The sequence below is a fragment of the Eptatretus burgeri genome, chromosome 11, assembly GCF_056783735.1.
Source record: "Eptatretus burgeri isolate ZD-2024b chromosome 11, Ebu_testis_v1, whole genome shotgun sequence".
In the NCBI taxonomy this organism is placed as follows: domain Eukaryota; kingdom Metazoa; phylum Chordata; class Myxini; order Myxiniformes; family Myxinidae; genus Eptatretus; species Eptatretus burgeri.
Genome location: NC_140971.1, coordinates 35,431,208 through 35,456,379, shown reverse-complemented (window position 1 = coordinate 35,456,379; position 25,172 = coordinate 35,431,208). Strand labels below are relative to the sequence as shown.

The window sequence follows — 25,172 nt, the reverse complement described above, 5'->3', positions numbered from 1 at the left end:
GTTGTTGTTGTTTTTGCGAATATCAAGCGACGTTCTCGATCCACGAATAGAAAACAAAAAAAGACTTTGTTAAGAGTGGAGAGGGGAAAAAAAATGAAGCCAGTGGATATTTTTATTCTCTATATATTAGGTATGCTTCAAAACGAAATAACTGCTTCCTGTTATTAAAGGTCAAGAGGCAAAACGTGTTGGAGTGTATATTGATGTTTTATTCAGCTCGACAGATAACTTCCACCTTTTTGAAGTCTCGAAAAATCCTCTTGTTTATGTCCGAAAACGTCCGCACTGTGTTCACCTTGTGTCCGTCCATCCGTTCAGTCAGATTACAAGGACAAGCTAGAACGACACTCGGTAGAGTGTAGACCTTCACTAGGCTGAACACTTTACGTTTTGTATCCCACTGGTAGGCCGCATATGGAGCTGCACCGGAAACAAAATCTGATCAATTCGTCCTCGTCACACACAACCTGTCCACCACTAGTCCGGATGTCAAACACCATTTTTCAAGATGACCTTCCATTAGGGTCCGCACGATGGTTTTCTGCATTTGTGTGATCACTAGACCATCTGAATGAATATTCTGATTGATGCCACTCTGGCACCCTTGAGCATTTTTTGTGGAAAGCCATTAATATGCAAATTAGCGGTGGCCATTGTCGAAATTACTGTTTTTCTTAATATCTCCAGAAGTAAGCATCCAAACAGCCTGGTAGAGGTGTCCACACTAGGGTGTTTCATATTGCAACTTTTTTTGCGATAGTCAAGTTGGCTACCCGTCGTAGCTTTCCAATATGGATAACAACCCCACTCGCCGATTTGTGGAATTTTCCTCCCAAAAATGGCCGCCGGCGGCCATTTTTCCCCAAAATGGCGGCCTTTTCGTGTTTTGACACACAAATCGACTCCTACACCTGCTAAAATACGTTAATGTTACTTGATATGTGTATGTTTGTGGATGATTATGATTGCTATGTCTGCTAGCAGTCGGGGACTAGACTTTAGGCATCCAATATGGCCGAAAAATCCAAAATGGCGTCCAAGATGGCCGATTTTTGGTCACTGGAAAGTTGTTCCCTCCGATGTGGGTTCTAATATGTCTAGTTATAGGTTTTTGGGTGTGCTGAATTCGTTTTTATGCTCTAAAATGCAGTATATATGTCACAGAGACGTCTGCGGGGGTCATGCTCTCGCGTTAAGAAGTAGTTCTTGCAAGTCAGAAGAAGAATTTTGAATATTCTCGCCCTCATTGATATCAGAAAATAACAATTAAATATTCGAAGGTCAAACATGTATTTATTAAACATGTACAGTATATACACGAATTACTAGTATACTAATGCCATAATGAATGTTCTAATATGAATTCATGTATGCGTGCCTATCAGCCTCGATAAATAATCAATAATATTGGCCATGGCATGGCATACATGGCTGTTGCGACATTTCAAATTAAACTTTCCATAGTTCAAAAACATCAATGTTCACACTTCACTTCATATAGTTATCTACATTTTTTGAAGAGTGGATTTCGTGTATCCAGAATGATTCTGTCTGTGCCACTCAACCACTTGAAGCAAAGCTTGCCTTTGCTGTTCATCACTCATTTTGTCTATAAAATCCGAAATCAACTTCATTCCACGCTCTGCAAGGTCGTTAACTACGTGTACATTGTGCACATAGTTTGCAAATTTTTGGTAACCATCACTTTCTGGCCATGTGCTTGCAGACTCATAAATCCATTCCACATCGAGTACATCATATAGTTCAAGGAGATTGAATAACCGCCACGAGTAGTCATCTATGAAACTGCTGAGACACAGGTCACTACTCTCATTCTCATCCACGGCTGGAAATTTTGGCTTTCCTGAGCCGAGTTGATCACGAGGTAGTCTAGCTGTCTGATGCAACAGTTTTGCCATCGTTTCTTGCTCATTTGTGGGCACGTTGGAATTGGCAAGAGCGAAAATTACCAATTGCGGTGTCAAATACCATAGGTGTCGATCACTCCTTCATATATACACGAAAATGAAGATAACTATATGAAGCGAAGTGTGAACATTGATGTTTTTGAACTATGGAAATTTTAATTTGAAATGTCGCTACAGCCATGTATGCCATGCCATGGCCAATATTATTGATTATCGAGGCTGATTGGCACGCATACATGAATTCATACTAGAACATTCATTATGGCATTCGTACACTAGTAATTCTTGTATATACTGTACATGTTAAATAAATACATGTTTGACCTTCGAATATTTAATTGTTATTTTCTGATATCAATGAGGGCGAGAATATTCAAAATTCTTCTTCGGACTTGCAAGAACTACTTCTTAACGCGAGAGCATGACCCCCGCAGACGTCTCTGTGACAGATATACTGCATTTTAGAGCATAAAAACGAATTCAGCACACCCTAAAACCGATAACGAGACATATTAGAACCCACATCGGAGGGAACAACTTTCCAGTGGCCAAAAATCGGCCATCTTGGACGCCATTTTGGATTTTTCCGCCATATTGGATGCCCAACGTCTAGTCCCCGACTGCTAGCAGACATAGCAATCATAATCATCCACAAACATACACATATCAAGTAACATCAACGTATTTAGCAGGTGTATGAGTCGATTTGTGTGTCAAAACACGAAAAAAGGCCGCCATTTTGGAAAAAATGGCCACCGGCGGCCATTTTTGGGAGGAAAATTGTAAAAATCGGCAAGTGCGGTTTTTATCCATATTGGAAAGCTACGACGGGTAGCCAATTTGACTAGCGCAAAAAAGTTGCAATATGAAACACCCTAGTCCACACCCATGTTTTTAGGGTCACTGGTCATGATAAACCCACTTACAATTTGACAACATTGAAATTTAGCTCATTAATATGAAAATTAGCAGTCGCCATTATCAAAATAACAATTTTTCTTCATATCTCCAGAACTAAGCATCCAAACAGCCTGGTTGAGGTGTCCACACCCATGTTTTTAGGGTCACTGGTCATGATAAACCCACTTACAATTTAATAATATTTAAATTTCGTCCATTAATATGCAATTTAGCAGTCGCCATTATCAAAACTAGAGGGGGAGCACTCAGTAGAGTGCAAAACCTTCGCCGCCAATACTGCTGGGTCACTGAAGTGAACCTGATATCCTATCCATTGTAGGTCAAAACGGATCACTCTACTGAACCACGATTGAATAAACTAAACTAGATCGACGCACAAGTAGAAATGCCAAAAACATAAAATCGAAATTTTTTTGAAAAAAAAAGGTGTAAAAATTGTTGTTTTTTTCTCTAACAATTTTTTTTTGGGGGGTTGGAAATCACTTAAAACATGTAGAATTGCAAAAACAAAAATTTAAACGCCATAGCGGCCCTATTGGACTTTGGAGTAAGTCCAAAATCCAATAGCACGATCCTTGGACCATACCTAATCCCCCCACCAAGTTTGTCGAAATCCGTCCAGGAGTTTTTCCATAATACTGTTCACAAACAAACAAACAGACAGGGGTGAAAATAGTAACCTCCGTCCATCTTCGATGGCGGAGGTTAATTACAATTTTTCTTAATATCTCCAAAAGTAAGCATCCAAATAACCTGGTTGAGATGTCTACACCCATGTTTTTAGGGTCACTGGTCATGATAAACCCACTTAAAATTTAATAACATTTAAATTTAGCCCATTAATATGCAATTTAGCAGTCGCCATTATCAAAATAACAATTTTTCTTAATATCTCCAGAAGTAAGCATCCAAACAGCCTGGTTGAGGTGTACAAACCCATGTTTTTTTACGGTCACTGGTCATGATAAACCCACTTAAAATTTAATAACATTGAAATTTTGCTCATTAATATGCAAATTAGCGGTGGCCATTGTGGTGTCCGAGGTGCAGACAGATACGAGCTGAGAGTGTAGTTGTAACTCTGGTTTATTGCGTACTCAGATGCGCACCACTCTGAGCCTCTAGCGGGCGCGTACAGATATATGCATGCCTAAGCACGTGACAAGTATCACAAATACTCCACGCCCCCTCAGCGCTCTATGCCCATACACCACACTCCTCCCTCCTAAAAGTATGATTATAAAATGGCAATACGATACAAATCAAAAATCATTGACACTATGACACAAAAAGCAACTAGTGACAAAATGGCACTTAGCAAAAGCATTGGCACTAGTACACAAAAAGCAACTGGTGAAAAAGGACACTAATCATCCAAAATCCCCCCAAGTACCACGTCTCTTGATCCGCCCCGGGCGGACAGCGCCCCCAGACGGCCCATGCTTACATGCCCTCTGGCTAGGTCGAGGTGACACCCTGGGCGAACCTCCCCCTGCACCATCAAACGCCCCCGGCTGACAAGCTTGCGCGTCTCCCTCGGACAGGACCGAATTAGGTAAACACCCCGAGTCCGTTAGCCCCGTGGGTGCTAGCACGTCTGGCCTTGGCGAGATCAGAGGTGGTGGCTCCATGTCGCTCGGCACGTCTGGCCTTGACGATATCAGAGGTGGGGGTGACGCTGAACAGCGAAGATGCCCCGGTTCCACGTGCCGCTTCCACACCACCCCATCATCAATCTGAACCAGGCAATTTGCTGGTTCCATTACCCGCTGTCCCACATCAAAAACGCGCACCAGCGGGCACAACATTGCCCCAACCACCGACCCTGGTCGCAAAACGACATCAACCACTGCCCGCGCAGATGTAAACTCCTCTTTACGCAAAGCACGTTTCCACATTTTAACAAACGATTCTGCCTGCTCGTTTGTGGCAGTATGGCACAACATTTTAACAAACGATTCTGCCTGCTCGTTAGTGGCAGGATGACAACATTTTAACAAACGATTCTGGCACGTCATGATGACACAATACTTTAACAAACCGTTTAAGGTGTTGAACACCGCCGCGATGCACAAGATCATTAAACACATCTTTGAGGAACGGCGGATCGTTGCCAGAACCCAATCTCGCAGGTATGCTTTTATTATCAACGATCGGCCGCAGCCCCTGCACAGCAATGCCCGCCGAATCACCCTGCCAAACCACATGCTCCGGTCACCCAGAGAACGCACTGATCACAATCAAACACATTCCGCTCACACGCGGCTTATCGGCATTTGCCTGCCCAGCAGCGCAATGCTGAACCACTCGTTCAATGTGTCCCCCCAACCCCAGCCACCACAACAACCTTGTGAACAACCATAGCTCGGTTGCGGAATGGACGGCCGAAGGCGCAGAGATGATGCAGACCGCGCTCGAGGCGATCACGTGCTGAACGATCGCCTGCAAGACACAAGCACGTGCCGGATCATGAGCCGCTCCCACCGTCGAAGGCAGATCACTCCAATCCCCCAATGAAATCGCCTGAACGACGCGGGCGAGTACTGTATCAAGAGCCAATTCCACCACGACCTGCTTGGCGGTGAATGCCCCGCCCTGGACCAGGCTCAGTGCAAACACATCAACCGGGTCGGCCGATTCAGACGAAGCTGGACCCTCCGCGCAAGGCAAGCGCGAGGGACCGTCACAGCCGGCATGCTCCCCGTGGCCCTCCGCGCAAGGCAAGTGCGAGGGACCTCCGCAGTCGGCATGCGTCCCGTTGCTCCGAAACTGTATATCATAGTTGTAGGAAGCAAGGAACAGACACCAACTCTGCATCCGCGTGGCCCCTGCCCCCAGCAGGACCTCGCACGCGTGCTCCAAGGGAGGCATCCCTCCCTCCTTCCTCAAAAGCTTTGCCTGCATGTCCTCGAGTTGTGCAAGCTCGTTGCAAAACAAACCTTGATGCTTTTGAAAAACCTCCTCCGACTGATTCTCTAATCGGCTCGGCACGGGTCGCCCAAGGTGAATGGCTGGCGCCGTCCAGTCTAGCCCGAGGCTAGTCAGCCAGTCCCGGCCCAGGAGCGCCGGCCCCTCCCCTCGTACCAAAAACAGCGAGAGCACGGTGCTTTGACCTTGGTAGGTTACAGATACGTCTGTCTTTCCAAGTGTCATAATCGCTTCACCGGTGTACGTGTACAGCGTGAGGGTAGACCTGATAAGGTTGAGACCGTTGAGTCTACGAGCGGTCTGTTCGCCTATGATCGACACCGCGGTCCCGGTATCAATTTGAAAAACGATCGGTGTCTCGTTCACCTCGACCTCCACTGTCATTGGTCTTATTACCATTGGGCCAATTGAAAACAGGCTCATCATCGGCTGCAGGACCTGCTCCGGGTCGTCTGGGTTGCCACGTGCAGGTTGCAGGTCTTTCTCTGGGACGTAAAAGCGTACGTCATGTACAAACCCTCGTATAAGTCGCACGTCTTGCCCCGGGTCATCGGGGTTGTCCCACACCACGTGGACCTCTGGACCACCTGTGAGGCTCTGGCCGGCAATGGCTTGGACATCTCTCAGCGTCTGTTCGACGGCCGATGCCGTTTCGACTGCTGAATTGAACGTAATGTCCTCGTACTTCAGCCGTAGTATCGCAGAAACCGTGTCCGAGTCTTGCAATCCAGCAATAAAACGATCTTTGAGCCTGAACTGCCGTTCACTCGACGTGAATTTGCAGGCGACGGCGAGATGTCTCACCCGCGTGGCGAAACTCGCGATGCGCTCCCCCGGGCTCCTTGCCAGGTGATCGAACTCATACCGCGTGAGCTGCGATGATTTTCCCGGCGCCGTGTGCGCCTGGCAATCCAATTGCTCCGGAAACAACTCAAAGTCATTGCCGATGAAAACATGCACTCCGCCATGAGCGGCGATTCGATCCCAATCCATCGTTGCCAATTGTGGTGTCCGAGGTGCAGACAGATACGAGCCGAGAGTGCAGTTGTAACTCTGGTTTATTGCGTACTCGGATGCGCACCACTCTGATCCTCTAGCGGGCGCGTACAGATATATGCATGCCTAGTACATGACTAGTATCACAAATACTCCACGCCCCCTCAGCGCTCTATGCCCATACACCACAGCCATCATCAAAATAGCAATTTTTCTTAATATCTCCAGAAGTAAGCATCCAAACAGCCTGGTTGAGGAGTCCAAACCCATGTTTTTAGGGTCACTTGTCATGATAAACCAACTTCCAATTTCATAACATTGAAATTTAGCTCATTACTATGCAAATTAGCAGTTGCCATTATTGAAAATGTAGATAAATGGACATATAGATAGAAAAAAAAAACCACTTCAGTCATTGTGAATGTAGATCACTTTATTATTCATACAGATTCAACAATTTGACAATATGCAATGAAAAAGCAGCTAACAACATGAACAAAAGAGGACATTCCTGTGTAAATAAATGTTCATATATATATATATATATATATATATATATATATATATATATATATATATATATATATATATATATATATATATATATATATATATATATAACAGGTTTGTAAACCTTATGAAGGCTACTTCAGTGCTTGGTGTCTCATTCAGTGTCAGAGTCATCATCAAGGGCAAATGCAACAGCTGTGTTGGTGCGCTCATTCCTGCAACCAGTATCTCCATGGCACGTACAGAAAACTGTGCATGGTAACGTGGCTGCTGTGCAGCGGCATTGAGCTGTGTAGCATTGCTTGTCGGAGGAACATCCACATCGTATTAGCTCCAAGATCTCTGGTGGTGCAAGTGCGACGTTGGGTGGCAGCACAATTGGAAGTAATGATCTTGATGCCTCATCACGTTTCCATCCGTACCGAGTGAGATCCAGAGGTGGTGGCTGCAGCTCAGCAGCTGACTTCCATATTTCTGTCTGGATATGAGCGTGTCGCACGTTTTGTTCAAAGAACTCTGCAGTTGGTGGCAGAGCCTTTAGGTCTGGTGCTTTGATGGCATTTGGTTTCGCCATCTTCATAGACCACATCTCTTTGCGAACATCAGACATGTTGCTTCTCTCCTTGCTAACATAGTGAACAGCCATGAACACAGTGGCTTCGGTGATGACGTCGTCAATAGATGCATCCAAATTCTCAAGTTTTTGAAGTGAATGGCCTGCTGCGAGTGTCTTCTTGCCAGTCAGTTTACCTCTACTATACATCTGGGAAATGGTGTCGCAACCTGTCAGTGCGTGTAAAGCGAGTAGGTCTTGCACCATCCCGGCACGCTTTCTGGCAGTGGCCCCAATGTCGATCAACGATCGGCCAGGACATGTTGCTTCCATTGTTACGCAGCATTGCAGATGAAGTTCTGCAAAGTGATACACAAACAAGATGAACACATCAGTATCATGACAGATGACTGTGATGCATTTTGCGCCATCTTCGGCAACTTTAGCGACTTGCTGAATCATCATGACATCTGCCTCCTCATGCGTCGTCTTCAAATCAGTGCGACACCTTTGGGCTCCGTGGTGTATTTCCACTGGGGTGGACTCCTGTCCCGTAATGACGAGCCTGTGTTAGCTCTGCTTTCTCTGTTGACTAACGTCAGTCAAATTCTGGCAAATCCGTTCTATCAGCTGAACTTTGTTCTCAGTTACTGACAGAACCACCAGCTGTGGAAGCAGTGGAGTCTTGTGGTTCAACCTGTGGCGCCTGCAAGCTTGCTGCCCAGCTCTTGCTAATCTTGTTCCACTCTTGATGCTGAAATCATGATATCTGTCAAATACCAGATATACATCTGATTTGTCCACCTTTGCCATGATGTAGCTCATGAAGTTGTCAACAAAGTTTTGCACAATTCCCCTGTTAGGCCAATGAATAACCCAGAGGATTGCACAACCATCTATGATGGTGACTTCAGGTTGTGGACCCAGTCTTGTTGAGATTTCCACTTGGAGATTCTTCTTTAATGTCGACTTGGTCTTTGCTATTCTCATCTCCCCCTTTTCATCGAACATTGATGCTGGCACAGGTGCAAGCTCGTACTCTAGAACGTCACATAGTTTGATGTTTTGACTTTGTTGGAGTCCCATGACCCTGGAGTAGATGAGATTTAGATCACAAACCTCAGTAGATCCCACACGCATGACTTTCCATGTCACTGCCATAGTTATGACTTGTTTAGATAAGGAAGCGTTGAATCCTGCTGGCCAGCTTTCTTCATACGAATGCATCTGTGCTTGGCCAATGTCAACTGCCCTTGGTGCATTCATCTTCTTCGGTCCAATTCTGCCAGTTACAATGTTGAGAACTCTGTCTGCATGTTCGTTTGGGTCAAGTGGGTCGATACAGGACTGGAGTTTTCTCCTTATCTTATCTCGGTCCTCTACATCAGATTGTATGCGTGATGGCTTCTCTTCCTTGTGAATGGTCACCTCTGTAATATATGCCCCTCAGACATATCTGTGAGATCGTGGACTATCTGACTAAAAGTGTGCATACTATAGGCCCACTTCTTCAGTGTAGAAGGCTTCAGTGTAATGCCAACGATTCCATGTATGCCATGACCGTAGCGCATGAACGTGGACTCGATGTACATATCCGACCATATGCCGTTCCATAGGCCCTTCTTGTGTCGCATCACGTGATCTCCTTTTAAGATCATTTCCAGAATGTCTCCATAAAGCCTTTCCATCGATCGAAGGTAGTAAAGCCCATATCTAGCAAAGTTGTGATGTCCAGCCGTGAAAAAGTAGGGGAGCATCTCCTTCATAGCCCAAAGATGCAATGGCCAGTCTTCTTCACGCTCAGCATGAACAAATGCCATCATGATGAATACAGGTTTCACAAGGTTCTGTACCCATAGTTGTATAGGAACAGGTCACACGATAGTTGTACAACTGCTCGATGAGGCTTTTAGGACTGACTAGAATTCTCAGTGCTATTTGGAGTGTAGTTGGTCGATTGGTGATCATATTCGTTATGATGTTTCCTGTCAGAGCTCCGGGAAGTGTGCAGTCCAGTTTAACTGATATTTTGGAGAGTAGCAATTGAAGGGTTGAACTCACTGCTTCATTCGCAATATCTATATGAATTCTAGTCTGATAGGAACTGGGGTCGGACGACAACTGCTTAGATTCCTGTGCAACCTTCTTGGCAATTCATTCTATGGAAACATCAATGACGTCATCTTCATCTGATGCCACTAAGTTGATCACAGATCACATAAGCTCAGAGCCAAGTATATCCAACAATTTGGATAACAGGGTTCCTCGAGAGTATAGCTTTCCTCCATGATCCTTGTACATATTGTGGACTTCTACTGAATTCCAGATGCCCAACATGTCGTTTTTCATCGATAGGATGGTAGAACTGACAGCTGGCTCAATGTCCTGAGTTTCTCTGCCACTGTGTGCTGCTGCTGCAACAGAACGGGGTGCCATGAAAGATTTTCTGCAGTCATCGTGATATCTCGCATCAGCAGCATGAAGACCGCTGATTGTGCCCATTAATCGTATCTTGACCTGGCATCCTTCTTCATCCTGGCGGGAATCGATAACATCAAGAATAGTTTGTTTGAAAGTTGTCCGATCAACACGATCTGCAGTCCTACAAAGGAGAACTCGCCGCCAACGATTAGGATTCTTCTTATCAAAGTCCATGATGCACTTTTCTCTGCAAAAAATGCAATATTCTTTAAAGGCAAATACTGTCGTCTTTGAACGGCGGCTTCTTTTGCTTGTTGAAGCATTTTCCAAACAGACATTACTCATTCGTTTCAAGTGTCTTTCTATGTGTGAGCGTGATGTGCACGTTGACACACAGTCTCTATGGCATTTGAGCTCGATAGATTCGTTTGCCTGTAATCTCTGTTCAAGCTCTTCATGTTTACCATCTTGTCTTGCTTTGCTTGACCGGATGATACTTCACACTCTGTCTGGACTAACTGCTACCAGAGGTTTTCCAGGTTTAGTTGCATCACAGGGACTGAAGAAACAGTCTCCCATGGTGATGGAGCCTCAACCTGTAACAATAGGGTAATTATAAACATCAGTAAACATTTAATTTATTTGTTCGTATTTTTAAAAAATATCTCAGGAAACAGGTTCCACCCTGTGTACTTTTAAAAATCAATAAAATACACAGTTGCTTTCAGACAGATCATGTTAAATTTAAAAAAAAAAAAAAAAAACTTGCTTGCAAATAATATCGATCCTTCCACTGTATCAGAAGACATTACTCTTACTTAAAACTCAGTTCTCCATGTTTCCTTCATTACATTACAAGCCTCAACTTACTTGATCAGAAACAGTTCATGCTGTTGATCTTCTGAAGTCAGCCATTTCTTCACGACTGTACTGGGGATAAACGGCTCTGCGCAAGTTATCTTCAAACATTTTTGTTGTTGTTGTATAACTGTACTGCAAAAACGCCGATCGGAGCGGACAAATTCAAGGGGTAGGGTTATGCTAATTTGCATATTAATGAGCGAAATTTCAATGTTATCAAATTGTAAGTGGGTTTATCATGACCAGTGACCCTAAAAACATGGGTTTGGACACCTCAACCAGGCTGTTTGGATGCTAACTTCTGGAGATATTAAGAAAAATTGTTATTTTGATAATGGCGACTGCGAATTTGCATATTAATGAGCTAAATTTAAATGTTATCAAATTGTAAGTGGGTTTATCATGACCAGTGACCCTAAAAACATGGGTGTAGACACCTCAACCAGGCGATTTGGATGCTTACTTCTGGAGATATTAAGAAAAATAGTAATTTCGACAATGGCCACCACTAATTTGCATATTAATGGATTCTATAAAAATTTTCAAGGGTGCCAGAGTGGCATCAATCGGAATATTCATAAAGATGGTCTGGTGATCACAAAAATGCAGAAAAACATTGTGCGGACCCTAATGCACGCTTTTCTGGCCAACACTCGGACTATAAGTTTCGTCCGAATCCATCCACAACGTTTTGAGATATCCATCTTATAGAAAGACAAAAAGGGGGTGAAATCATATCCTCCTTCATCTTCGGTGGTACAGGAAACAATACACCAGAAGGTTTTAGAGGAGGGAGACAAGTTTGAAAGTTAAATCTTGAGGTTGGACACATGTTGTTTTCTCGCTCTCCTGAGAGTGGACACACATTTGTTGCGGGAATGTGGAATCCACTAAAATTGCCTTCGGTCAGATTTCCCTTCAGGTCGAATTTGCCTCTTTGCAACGACTTTGGATCGTCACAAAAGTAAGTTGCGGGTGATGGGATCGACGCGGCAGCAATATTTCACGATAGTTCAACACGCAAAGCACGTTCGATCAAAGCGAGTGCGATTCTGGTTTCTTTTGTTTAGAACTAGTCGAGCATTGTCATGCCAACGAGACATCACACTTCAGTGCTCCATTCATATAACTGGCTGGTATTCTAACTGATTTGATTGGTCGAGATGGCGTAAAATGGCATAACATTTTGTCCAATGAAGTGCTTCTGCATTCTTCAAAAAATCTTTTTCCTTTTTGCGTGTAAGGTTTTTGAAAGTGCCAATAAGGCGATTTGTGTTCACATGTTCAAGTATATAATTAATTTGAAATAAAATAAAGGTTATAAAGGCTGTCAAACTTTTTTTTTCTGGAAATTTACTGCCCTTGATGGAACCGCCTTTTACACCACCTCATTTAACACGTTTAATTAGTTATTCTGTGCCTGTTGTTTGTAGCATGAATGACATCAGCAAATATAGTCTCCTGTTTGGAATTATTTTCTATTTTGTTTTATAGGCAGACAAACTAAAAAAAAATTGCACCCTTTTCTGAAGGAAGTGGTTCACTTTGGCATTTCTAATATGAAATAGGCAAAGCTGAGAAACAAACAAAACCCATTAGAATTACCCTTTATAACCCATTAGAATTACCCTTTATAACTCTTTATAATTACCTTTTAGAACCCATTAGAATTACCCTTCAGAATTACCCTTTATAATTACCTTTTAGAACCTATTAGAATCACCTTTAGAATTACCTTTTAAAACCCTTTAGAACCTATTAGAATCACCCTTTAGAACCCTCTAGAATTACTCAATCTGAAAAATCATCAATTTTCATCCGAGTAATTCTAAATTACTTTTCAGAATTACCCTTTAGAATTACTATTTAGAAATACTGCTTAGAACCCTTTACAACTGTTTAGAACTTATTAAAATAACCCTTTCAATCACCCTTTAGAATTACCTTTTAGAACCCTCTAGAATTACTCAATCTGAAAAATCATCAATTTTCATCCGAGTAATTCTAAATTACTTTTCAGAATTACCCTTTAGAATTACCATTTAGAAATACTGCTTCGAACCCTTTACAACTGTTTAGAACTTATTAAAAGAACCCTTTCAATCACCCTGTTGAATTACCCTCGATAACACTTTAGAACCATCTAGAATAACGCTTTGAAACCCCTTAGAATTACCCTTTGGAACCCTCTGGAATTAAACTCGGTGGGTTAGAAGAATTCTTCTCCTTCATTTATGACGAACGGATGGAAGGAAAGACACACGCAAATACTAAAGCGGCTTCACTGCTTAAAAATTGTACCGTATCGGAAGGAAGCAGTGCAGTTTGAAATCTATAATAATAAATGTCAGTGTGTGTCCATCTGTCAGTCCGTCTATCAGTCCATCTATCAGTCTGTCCATCAATCCATCCATTTGTCAGTCCATCCATCTCCTCCATAAACTCCAAAACCATGAAATCTAGTGACTCCAACCTTTGCATGCACACTAGAGCAACTCCAAGGTGGTGCATGAATGAAAATTGGGTGTTTGGGTTGATTAAAACACCCCTTTTGAAGATAATTTAGAGGGTGCTCATCACAAAAAAAAAAACAAAACAAGAAAAAGACCGTGGAGAGCACGATACTTGCAAAATCCTCCCCCCCCCCCCCTTTCTCTAAAGATTGCCATGGATGCATCAAATTGTCCATTTCATTAGGATTACAATTGACAATCTTAATCAAAGCTCAGGTTAATCAGATGAAAATTGATGATTTTTCAGATTTAAATTGATGATTTTAGAATTTTGGACTTGAGTTGACCTTTGAACTTTTGACCTCAAAAATAGTCGGTTTCCCAATTCAGTGTTGTAATATGCAAATCTTGTTCAAATTTCAAGTCAATCAGATAAAAAATGATGATTTCAAAAATTTGACCTCAAAATCAATAAGGCTTCTCAGTTAAGACTTCCTCTACAACTTGGTAAAGTTTCATGACAATCGGTTTAGAATTGTGACCTGTAAGTGATTGACAGACAAACAAACAAACAGACAGACAAACAAGACAGAATAAGAAAATCGACTGACCAATATGCAGTACTTGAAAAATATTCGATTTTGCAAGTAATACGCCTCACCAAGATGGTGGCACGCCTTCTTCGTCAGCCCTCTGTCAACTCACAAGAGTATAAAGCTGCCATTTTTTTGGCATGGTCAACAATGCCTTGCCTTGGAAGAGGCCGCAACAACTTCTTAACGATAAAGTTTTTTTTTCACTTTCCTCACTGATATCATAGAATGCATGATCATCATACCTTTGAATCGCTGGAAAGATCGCATTGCTTATAAACGCCCAGAGACGCCGGCGTTCATGGCTTTATTTAATTTCTGCATATGCCATAAGCTCTCGTATCTCTTAATCTCAGCCGAATTTCAAAATTTTAACTTCTTTATTGACTTCAGCAGCAGTTCCAATTGTTAAAAATAGTGTTCATTTGTCCAATTTGGGCATTGCTTGGGCGTTTCCGGGTGCATGGGTTAATACAGTGCTTCCCAAACTTTTTCGGGTTACCGCCCCCTTGGCCCCCAGAGCACTTTTCCAACTCCCATTCCCTGCATTACATAAAAACTAAAAATATATATATATATATTTACGCTACACAGTGGAGGATAATAGCAACTGCAAATTCAAAACAATGACAACTAAATGCACTATTTATTCAAAAGTAATATAAAAGCTACAAATTAGCTTACTTCTTTATTTAATAAAAATTTTAAAGAACTTAATGACATAGTCCAGTAAAACCAACTTTCATCAACAATATAATCGTGTACATTAGTAGTCCACCGACTTCATTGTTCTCTCAACTCTCAATGAGATGGATGAGCTTGGTGCAGTGATATCAACTTCTCAACGTCAGGCTGAAAGTCACTCAGGAGTCTCAGATCCCCACGCTCAGTAATTTGCAATCTATTTCGTTGCTCGGAAAGAAGTTGGGCGACCGCATTGATACCACACTCCACTAAATACGATGTTGGAAAGGCAATAACGAGCATCTTGACCTTTTTCCACAATGTAGGATTGCATTCAGAGATTTCTTTCTGCAGCCAAAAGTCTTGATAGGATTTTTTGAACCTTGGCTTCAGCTTGTCATTTTGCAGCAAGATCAGTTCTTCCTCCATCCTTCCTGTTTCCTCATTGCAAGTGTCTAGGAATGGATTTATTACCCAGTCTGGAATTTGGATCGAAAAAAGATCCTGAAATCTCTGAGACATGTCTTCCTGCAGCTCATCCAGAAGTGCGCAATATACTTTAAGATCATCATCTGGTATTCCATCTTTCTCTTCCAACTCGGAGAGGCTCGGAAATTGGAATAGCCCACGGCGGCCAATGTTGCGCTTAAATAGGGTTAACTTGTACATAAACGTGGAGACGACTGATTTGACTTTGATAAGATTCACATAATTTCCTTGCAATTGCAAATTGATTTCATTTAACTTTGCGAATGCTTCTGACAAATTAAAGCAATGTCATGCCTGATATTCTTGAGTTCATCACGGAGTAAACCATTCAAGTCATTAAAGAATTCGATCACAGTTTCAAAAAGTGCATAAAAGCGTCTCAGGCAGTTTCCTTTTGAGGGCCATCTGACTTCTGTGTGCATCAGCAAGCGTTCAAAATGTTCATCATTCTCAATACAAAGCTCTCGAAATACAGTAGTCGAGAATTGAAAGCATGGGCCTTGATTTTATTTATCACTGTAATAAAAGTATTTAAATATTTGTGAAGCCGAACACTTTGGTTTTTTTTGCAACAGGATGTTGTCGATGAATTACACCGTGAATTGTAAATATATTAGGTACAGCTTCTTTCAATAAAGCGAGAAATCCGTGGGAACGACCTGCCATTGATGGTGCCCCATCTGTTGCACAAGAAAGAATGTTGGAAAGCGGAATTTCCTTCTCCTAAAAAATTGCTCAACAACATGAAACACTGACTCCCCTGTTGCATCTGTTTCTAGTTGAGCTTGTAGACAACTCTTGAATCAAGTTTTCATCTTTTATGAAGCGAACATAAACGAGAAGCAAAGATTCGTTGCCCGGCAAAGTTGACTCATCCAACTGTAATACAAATTCTGTTGTCCTAAGTATGTTGCACAATGTGTCTTCAACATTCTCAGCCATTTCATCGATTCTTCTTTGAACAGAGTTATCACTGAGCGAAATTGCTTTAATTATTTGGTCAGGTGACTTATGCAAAACTTTACTCAGAACCTCCTTTATTGCTGGCAGAATCGGATGTTCGCCGATTGTATGGGGCTTTCCAGATTTAGCAATCAGCAATGAAATGTATGTAGGTATGAAGCACGCAAACCATCACTATCTTGTTGTGAAGTGCTGGCAAACGTGTTTCACAGTGTTTTCCATTTCTGAAAGTTTTCACCAAGTGACTGAAAATATCCCAAGTTTTTGTCTGCTTTATCAGAGTGTATTCTCTTCAAATGTTCAAGGAGTCTGGAAGGTTTCATTGCCTCATTTGAAAAGACCTCACACAACAGACACATTGAGAGAGAATTAAGAATGCAGTTCTGCTCACCAAAAGCCGAATAGCCCACAAGTCGAGGAGTTCACTTGTTAAATTTAGCCTGTCAAATCCTCAGCCGCCCCTCTTGTAACTGAGCGCCCCCCTGCTGCCCCCTTTTCCCTTATCGCCCCCTTAGATCCTCCCAATGCCCACAGGGGGGGGGGGGATGTCGCCCACTTTGGGAACCACTAGGTTAATATGACCGATGGGTGATAGGTAATAGCTTGCCAAGCCAGCCGTTCCGTTGGAGTATTAGCTTGAGTGCTTAAGCCATTTGGCAAGCACTCACCAAGCTGCTTGGTTGTTCGTTTCAAAGCTATCAGAAGCAAGACCTGCTATTTCACTGATGGAAACACCAATCTTTGCGTAATTGCAGGAAAAAAAAAACCGGAATAAAAATGAACTTTCACCTTTAAAAATTGTGCGAATGAATTATTGAAATATCAGCAACTTTTTCGTATCCTTTTCTCACCTGTGTTGTAAGTAGAGCGACCTGCTTTGTGATGCTTCAAAAAGGTGGTGTATAATCAGGGTTTTCTGAAGCTAATCAATATGAGAAAAGGGATTGAATGAGACTCACCTTATTACAAGTGAAGAAGAAGATGAATGAGGAAGATATTTTCTGCCCGGTTTTACATAGAATGCGGTGGTAAAAAAATAAAACTTGCTGTTTGGGCGCATTTTATCGCCCCAGTAATGCCCTGGTATGCTGCCTACCCTCCCCTCATGCTTCCTTCCCTTGCCCTTACGCTGCCTTCATTCCCCCTATGCTGCCTTCCCGAGCCCTTACGCTGCCTTCCCCTCCCCTCACACTGCCTTTCCATTCCCTCCCCTCACACTGCCTTCCCCTCCCCTCATGCTGCCTTCCCATCCCCTCCCCTTACTGCCTCCACTTTCATTTATGTTGCCCCCCCCTTTCATGCTCCCCTCCCCTCACACTGCTTCCCCTTTCCCTCACGCTTACCTCTTCCCAAACCTCCTTCCCCTCTCCTCCTCACTTCCACAGTCCTCACTCCCTCTCCCTCCTCTCCTTTCTCTCCCTTTCCCCTTCCACCTCTTCACTCCCCTCCCTCTCTGTATTCCTGTCAATATAGCGAGGGGTGGTATTTGCTGGGCCCCAAATATAGAAGCAGCTTCACCTCCATAAAATTACCTCACCACTCTCTGCACCTTCACACTCGGAACGAGATACCATACAGTTTGACAAAATTCAGAATCAACGTACAACGTCCAGGGCAGGTTCGTGTTCCGAATCGTGTTGTGCAGTTCCAAATATAAAATTCAATTCAAACTAATAGTCTGGGAGCCAATCTCCAAAAGGGGCCGATAAATCACTTCCATTTACTTTCTCTCCCAGCAAAGGTTTGACTGTTTGAAATGATAGGCCTATCACCACAGTGCATCACCTGGGTGGCAGTACAGAAAATTAGGTGGCCACTAGGTAGCTACAGCTCAACATAAAAAAACATGTTAATACGCATCAATGGCTTAACTGAAGAAATAAGAATGGGAGTACGGGTACGTCTTTCTATTGTAACTTCATGAGTTTTTAACAGGAGAAATACAAATGACCCCTCAAAACATTTCTCGGACATTCATCTTTTTAATGTATCTCAGCATAATGACCTTTGACCTTCAGCAAAGATCACAGGAAGGTCACCAAGTGCAAACTCGGTACCTCAACGGAGATAAGTAGAAAATGTTCGTTTTTTTCACTGAACAAGCTCAAATGAGCGAAGATCCTCGTCCTCTTAATGATGACGTCATAAAAACGAATATGACGTCATTGTGACATATCAGGTTTGCGATTAATTATCTATGCTAATGCCCGGCTTGATTCCCGCAAACAAAATTCAAACAGCTTGCCTAGTTTCGGAGATAATGGTATAGGCGATTTCCATTAGCGGAGATATTATGACGTCAACTTAATTTTTTCTCGGAAGAATTTCCAAAATCGGAGATGGTTACTGCCTGCACGTGGGCTTTCTGCTTATACATGGCAAGTTTCACGAAGATCCGATGAAAACTCTGGGTTGTGAAACAAAGTCAAAAAAATAGGAATGACGTCATAAAAATTGATATGACGTCATAGTGATAAATTTATGACGTCATAGTCTACAATAATATGTGCGGAAATTCATCTCTGCTAATGCCTTGTTCGAGTCCCGCAAACAGAATTCAAAATGCTTGCCTATTTTCGGAGATAATTTTTTAGGCGATTTCCATTAGCGGAGATATTTTGACGTCATAACTTTTTTTCGAGGAGGAATTTCCAAAATCGGAGATGGTTACTGTCTGCGCAAGGTATTTTTACATATACAGTATATGCCAAGTTTCAGGAAGTTTCGATGAAAACTGTAGGCTGTGAAACAAACTAGTTTCTGAGATAATGGTATAGGCAATTTCCATTAGCGGCGATATTATGACGTCAACTTTTTTTTTCTAGGAAGAATTTCCAAAATCGGAGATGGTTACTGCCTGCGCGTGGGCTTTCTGCATATACATGGCAAGTTTCACGAAGATCCGATGAAAATTCTGGGTTGTGAAACAAAAAGTAAAAAAATAGGAATGACGTCATAAAAATTGATATGACGTCATAGTGATGTATCATATGTGCGATAATTAATCTCTGCTAATGCCCTGTTCGATTCCCGCAAACAGAATTCAAAAAGCTTGCCGAGTTTGAGATAATTTTTTTGGTGATTTCCATTAGCGGAGATATTTTGACGTCATAACTTTTTTTCTTGGAGGATTTTTCGAAATCGGAGATGGTTACTGTCTGCGCAGGGTATTTTTACATATCCATGCCAAGTTTCAGGAAGTTTCGAAGAAAACTGTAGACTGTGAAACAAAAAAAGTCTACAAGAACAACGTGAGTAAGACTTAGAGATCCTCTACGAGGATCTAATAATGTACATGTCGTAATGAGTGCATCGATCATTTGCCGGTGTTCCACACAATCAAGATTAATTCTTCCGATTTCTCCAATTACCCTGCATGACGAAGTAAAAAATGGTGATCTGGACCACAAAAAATAGGACCATTGGACCTGTAGCTTTTCTGGACCCTGGCTTAATGTTGTAACCAAAATTTGGTGGCATTCTCTGTGGAGGGTCGAGAAAAGAAGATTTTTGACGGCATTTAGTAAGTCCACCATTTTGACCGGAAGGAGCTTACCAATTCCTGTTACCAGTCAGGAGGGGAACGTTGCTGCCAAATTTCAGCCGGATCGGCCCAGCAGTTTGACCGGCAAAGTCGAAATAGGAGTCCATTAATAAATACAGGATTCAATCCAAAGTTTCCACAGGATTTGGAACTCCAAAGGAGTGCATGGATGAAAACCGGGTGTTTAGGTAAATTTAAATATCCCTTTTGAAGATAATTTAGGGGGTGCTTATCAGAAAAAAATATATATCAAAAAAAGTCTTACAAAGATGGTGGCGCGCCGTGTTAGTCAGCCATCTGTCAGCTCGTCCTTGTCACACACCCAACCCGCCCACCAAACTTCATCCGGATCCGTCCACAACTTTTTGAGATATCCTGCACACAGACAGACAAGCAGATAAACGAACAGACAGAGAGAGGGCTGAAAACATAACCTCCTTCACCTTCAGTGGCAGAGTTAAATATGATTTCGCCTTTGGGGGATCAGATGTCGTGGACTAAATAAGTGTCGAAATCTGGAGTGAAATCTGAAAATGTAAAGAAATTACCAATTAGCTAAGCATTGCATTGTTGGCCCACTAACAGCTGGGAACGTGAACTGGCTTTGGACCGTTTGCCTGCATCATTTGGAGAGACCGTCATGTTTACCAAGAAGATTGTGGCAAGTGCTGTGTTTGTATCATCTCTGGTTTTAAAGTAATCCTGTGGCTGAAATGGTGCTTAAGATATACCCGGTCAGACTAAACACCGCACGGAGATGTCTGGAGACATTCTTTGTTTTTTTTAATGCCTCCGCCGACGAAGTTACCAGAGGCATGTTTTTGGGTTGTCCATCCAGCTGTCTATCCGTCCGTCTGTCCATGATAGGTGTTTGGTAACGTGATAACTTAAAAACAGCTGACGGGATCGAAGTCAAACTTGGTACAAGTATATATAGTGATGTATACAGAAACTGATTAGCTTATGGGGTCAAGAGGTCAAAGGTGAGAGGTCATGCCAGGTAAAAATATATTTGAGAACAGCTGAAGGGATTTAAATTAAACTTGGTACAAGTATGTATAATGATGGAATAATGTGGGTGGCAGCATATCTGTCGACGTCTCGATGTCCAAGAGTGCCGTTCTAGTTTCAGTATATGAACACATTTTAAGTAGTTGGAACTGCAGCTAAATTTTTTTTATTTTTTTTTAATCTTAGAGCTTAACACATTTTAGTTGTAATTAAATGAAGGCACAACAGCTGCCAAGAAATGCCTGGAGAGTTGAAGGGGGAGAGGGTTTGGGAGGAGGTAAGTGGGATGGGAGGGGAAGGGAAGATAGCACCATAAAGGGAAGTCCATGTTATAATCTCTTTAAAAATGGTACGTGCTCTTTCGAAGCACCCCGTTTTATTCAATCCTGTACTAAAGCCGACAGACGTAACGTTCAGTTGATAGTTAGGGGACATCGAGTTCTGGAGGGGATTGGGTGGGATGAGGGAGGGGAAGGGTGGGAGTCCAGAAGAAGGGGGTGAGGTGGGAGGATGGAGGGGAAGGGGTGGGATGGAGAGGCAGGAGGTAGGGGCAGGGGTGGGAGGAGCATTGGTGAGGTGGGAGTTTGGCGGGAGGAGGCAGGGGAAAGGATTGTGTGGGAGTAGGGACCCAGCGTTGCCTGGAAATGCCGGGTGCCTTTGCTAGTATTGAATAACACTGAACAACAAATTTCAAAAAATTTTTTTTACTGGAGATGTGTAAAGTGATTAAGACTAATTTGGGTACGCTGATTTCAAAAATCATAACCGTTTTGCTGTACCACGTCAGGATTTTCAGGAACAGAAATATTCCCATTGCCTAGAAGTCAGGATTTCAATGAAATTTACATATGTCTTTAACATGTCTATTTCGTACAATTGTTGTTAACTTGTGTTATATTTCTTTCTTTCAGATAAAGATGAGTAGGCGTTCCTGTACCAATCATCCTGACAACTTCTGTTATGTCTGTGGTCGGTATACCAAAAAAGATCAACAGCGAAGTATATCTACAGCAGTGAAAATGAAGGCCGCCTACTTTCACTACTTCGGGTGTAAGGTGGGGGACCAAGAACAGAGCTGGGCACCACACATCTGCTGCACAAGCTGTCACACAACCTTGACTCAGTGGTTGGTGGGCAAGCGCGCGAGCATGCCATTTGCGGTGCCCATGATATGGCGTGAGCCGCAGAATCATCATGATGATTGTTATTTCTGCTGCACAAGCATCGCCGGCTTCAACAAGAAGAATAAAGGTCACATCAAGTACGCTGACTGCGTCTCTGCTCGTAAACCTGTGCCTCATGATGACGAGAACCCCGTTCCAACACCTCCAGCTGATCAGAACATAGCTGTAAGCAGTGGTGAAGAGGATGGTGATGATGAACCTTTTGAACCCAACACTCAAGAATCACACCTTCTGAACCAGGGAGACTTAAATGATCTTGTAAGAGATCTCTCGCTGTCAAAGGCGAAGGCAGAGCTGCTTGGATCAAGGCTGCAGCAGTGGAATCTACTTGAACCTAACACCAAGATATCCTTGTTCAGAGCACGTCACAGAGACATGGCTGAGTTCTTTGAGATGGAAGACACGATGACATTCTGCAGTGACATCAACGGTCTGTTGAAAGAACTTGGGTGTGATCACGATCCTGCAGACTGGCGCCTCTTCATCGACTCGGGAAGAACAGCTTGAAGGCTGTTTTGCTCCACAATGGCAACGAGAAACCATCAGTCCCACTGGCTCACGCGTTCGGCATGACAGAGACCTATGAGACTATGCGGCAGCTGCTTGATTCCATCAAGTACAATGACTTCAACTGGCACATCTGCGGAGACTTGAAAGTGGTGGCGCTGTTGTTAGGGCTGCAGTCAGGCTACACGAAATACATGTGCTTCCTTTGTCTCTGGGATAGCAGAGACGACAAGAATCACTGGACGAAGAAAGATTGGGAAGAGCGAAAAGAGCATGTACCTGGTCGACACAACGTGAAGCATGTCGCCCTTGTCGACCCAGCCAAGGTTTTCCTTCCACCACTCCACATAAAGCTCGGCTTGATGAAAAGTTTTGTACGGGCAATGGATCTGAATGGGCGTGGGTTTTTATACCTCAAGGAAAAGTTTGGCAACACCTTGTCGGAGGCCAAGATCAAGGCTGGTGTCTGTTGGACCGCAAATCCGACAGATTATGAAGGACGAAACTTTTCCGACAACTCTAAACCCCAAAGAGCTGGCAGCGTGGAGGAGCTTCAAAGCTGTGACGGACAACTTCTTGGGGAACGAGCGCGCGGACAACTATGAAGAAATAGTGCAGCAGCTGCTGGAGTCCTTCAGGAAACTTGGCTCCAGGATGTCCCTGAAAATCCATTTCCTACACCAGCACCTGAACTTCTTCCCTGACAACTTGGGAGCAGTCTCGGACGAGCACGGCGAGCGATTCCACCAAGAGATTTCACTCATGGAGACGCGTTACCAAGGGCGGCACAACCCGAACATGATGGGCGATTTCTGCTGGTTCCTGCATCGTGAAACTGACACAGAGCAGCACAAACGCAAAGCCAAATGCCTAAAGCATTTTTAATTACATTCTAGTGGAGTTTTTCTGTAATTTCTATAATTTTGAAGCATTCATGATGAAATAAATGAATTTTTGTAAATTTCATTGAAATCCTGACTTCTAGGCAATGGGAATATTTCTGTTACTGAAAATCCTGACATGATACAGCAAAACGGTTATGATTTTTGAAATCAGCGTACCCAAATTAGTCTAAATCACTTTACACATCTCCAGTAAAAAAATTTTTATTGTTCGTGTAATTAGCGATTGGTACATTTGAAAGGCGGTGACTCCTTCGCTGAACTTACCGATCATTGTTATTTTTCACATCTGATACCATATTTGACGATCGGAGCTCACTATCTCACCAATTGTATAGGTATCCGGTTGAAATCTGAAAATGTTGAGCTTTTCATAAAGCATGATTTTACTGCTATGTGAGGTATGGAGAAAAAAAAAAAGAAGAAAAACAAGACGTCGGTGCGCAATGACATCATACACAACGAAGTCTTTTGTTATACATCTCACACCAAAGCAAACACAGGATAGTTTGTTTGTAACAGTCATTGCAATACCTCTCAAATTCTGGTGAGCAAAAATTGAGTTAGAAATGAAAAGCGACACGTGTCCAGCAAACAGAAAGTGATATGGTTGGAAGGCATATGATGATTGACTTGCAACTCTTAACTTCCAATGAAGCAGTGTATCTTCTTAAGGGTGCACTGAGGGGTATACCCACCTTGCGGGGGTGGCTGGAGAAAGTTATTGGCTAAAGTATTTCACAAACCAGTCGGCTTGGGCTTATGTTCGATAGAAAGTGATGTGGGTAGGAATTTATTTCTCCAGGGTCCCACCGATAACTCACATACTCTTCAGAAGACACCGTAGAATCTTTAACGCCCAATAACTATGCTATCGCAGATGAGACAGCCAGCCCAACATCTACCCAACTAAGGGCACACTCTATGATGCAACACTCTGCCCGTGAAGTTCCAATCCAGACGAGAGCGATCAGTCAAGTGTGGTACCTTCACACCATTCTGCTCGGGACAAATTAAATGAACTAACATATTACCTGGAGGTCTCCCCCCCTTTTCTCCTCCAAGAGACAGACACACGCATTTACATTTTTACTGAGTAAACTCACCTGCAATTGACAATTCAACAAAAAAGCCTCAGCCTCCTCCTCACAACTCTGTCCCATGTTTGCCCTCTCAAAACCCCAAGTTCTCACCCTTCCACTCCCAACCCAAAGGCATCAATCCTTTTCCCATACTGAGGCTTTTTGTTGAATTGAAACCCCCACCACCCTTCCCAAAGCTGTCCCATCTATACTCCTACTCATAAAAGCAAACGGGCATTCCCACTTCAAAACAGCTATGTAATGCCTTCTGCTCCCCCATCATTCTAACACAGACTTCACAATTTTAAGAGAAAATAGTGGGAAATAATAGCAAACCTGCATAGCCTCCACAGTAAAAGTGCTGCTCAAAAGAAATGATTCTAAAGAGTTCTGAAATTGGCAGCCATAGTATAGAAATTATGGGTGGAATCAGGAAAACTGTCCAACCAATGGGTGGAACTCACACGCCCACACCGATGGCTCTTTTTAGAATATAGACAAAGGGATAAGAAAATAACTTTTACATGTCAATCATTGACTGGAAATGTAATTTGTTTTTGTTTTTGTATATCTTGTCGAGGCTTATATGAGAGCTAACATACAACACAAAGCAAGGGGGGCATGAAACAAGAGGGGCAGGAG

The 25,172-nt window shown here is 42.9% G+C and overlaps 1 pseudogene; it reads right to left on the bottom strand.

The window, feature by feature from the left end:
* Positions 1 to 14,965: 14,965 nt before the first annotated feature.
* On the bottom strand, positions 14,966 to 15,759 carry LOC147016856 (protein FAM200A-like; annotated as a pseudogene).
* Between the last annotated feature and the right edge of the window lie 9,413 nt (positions 15,760 to 25,172).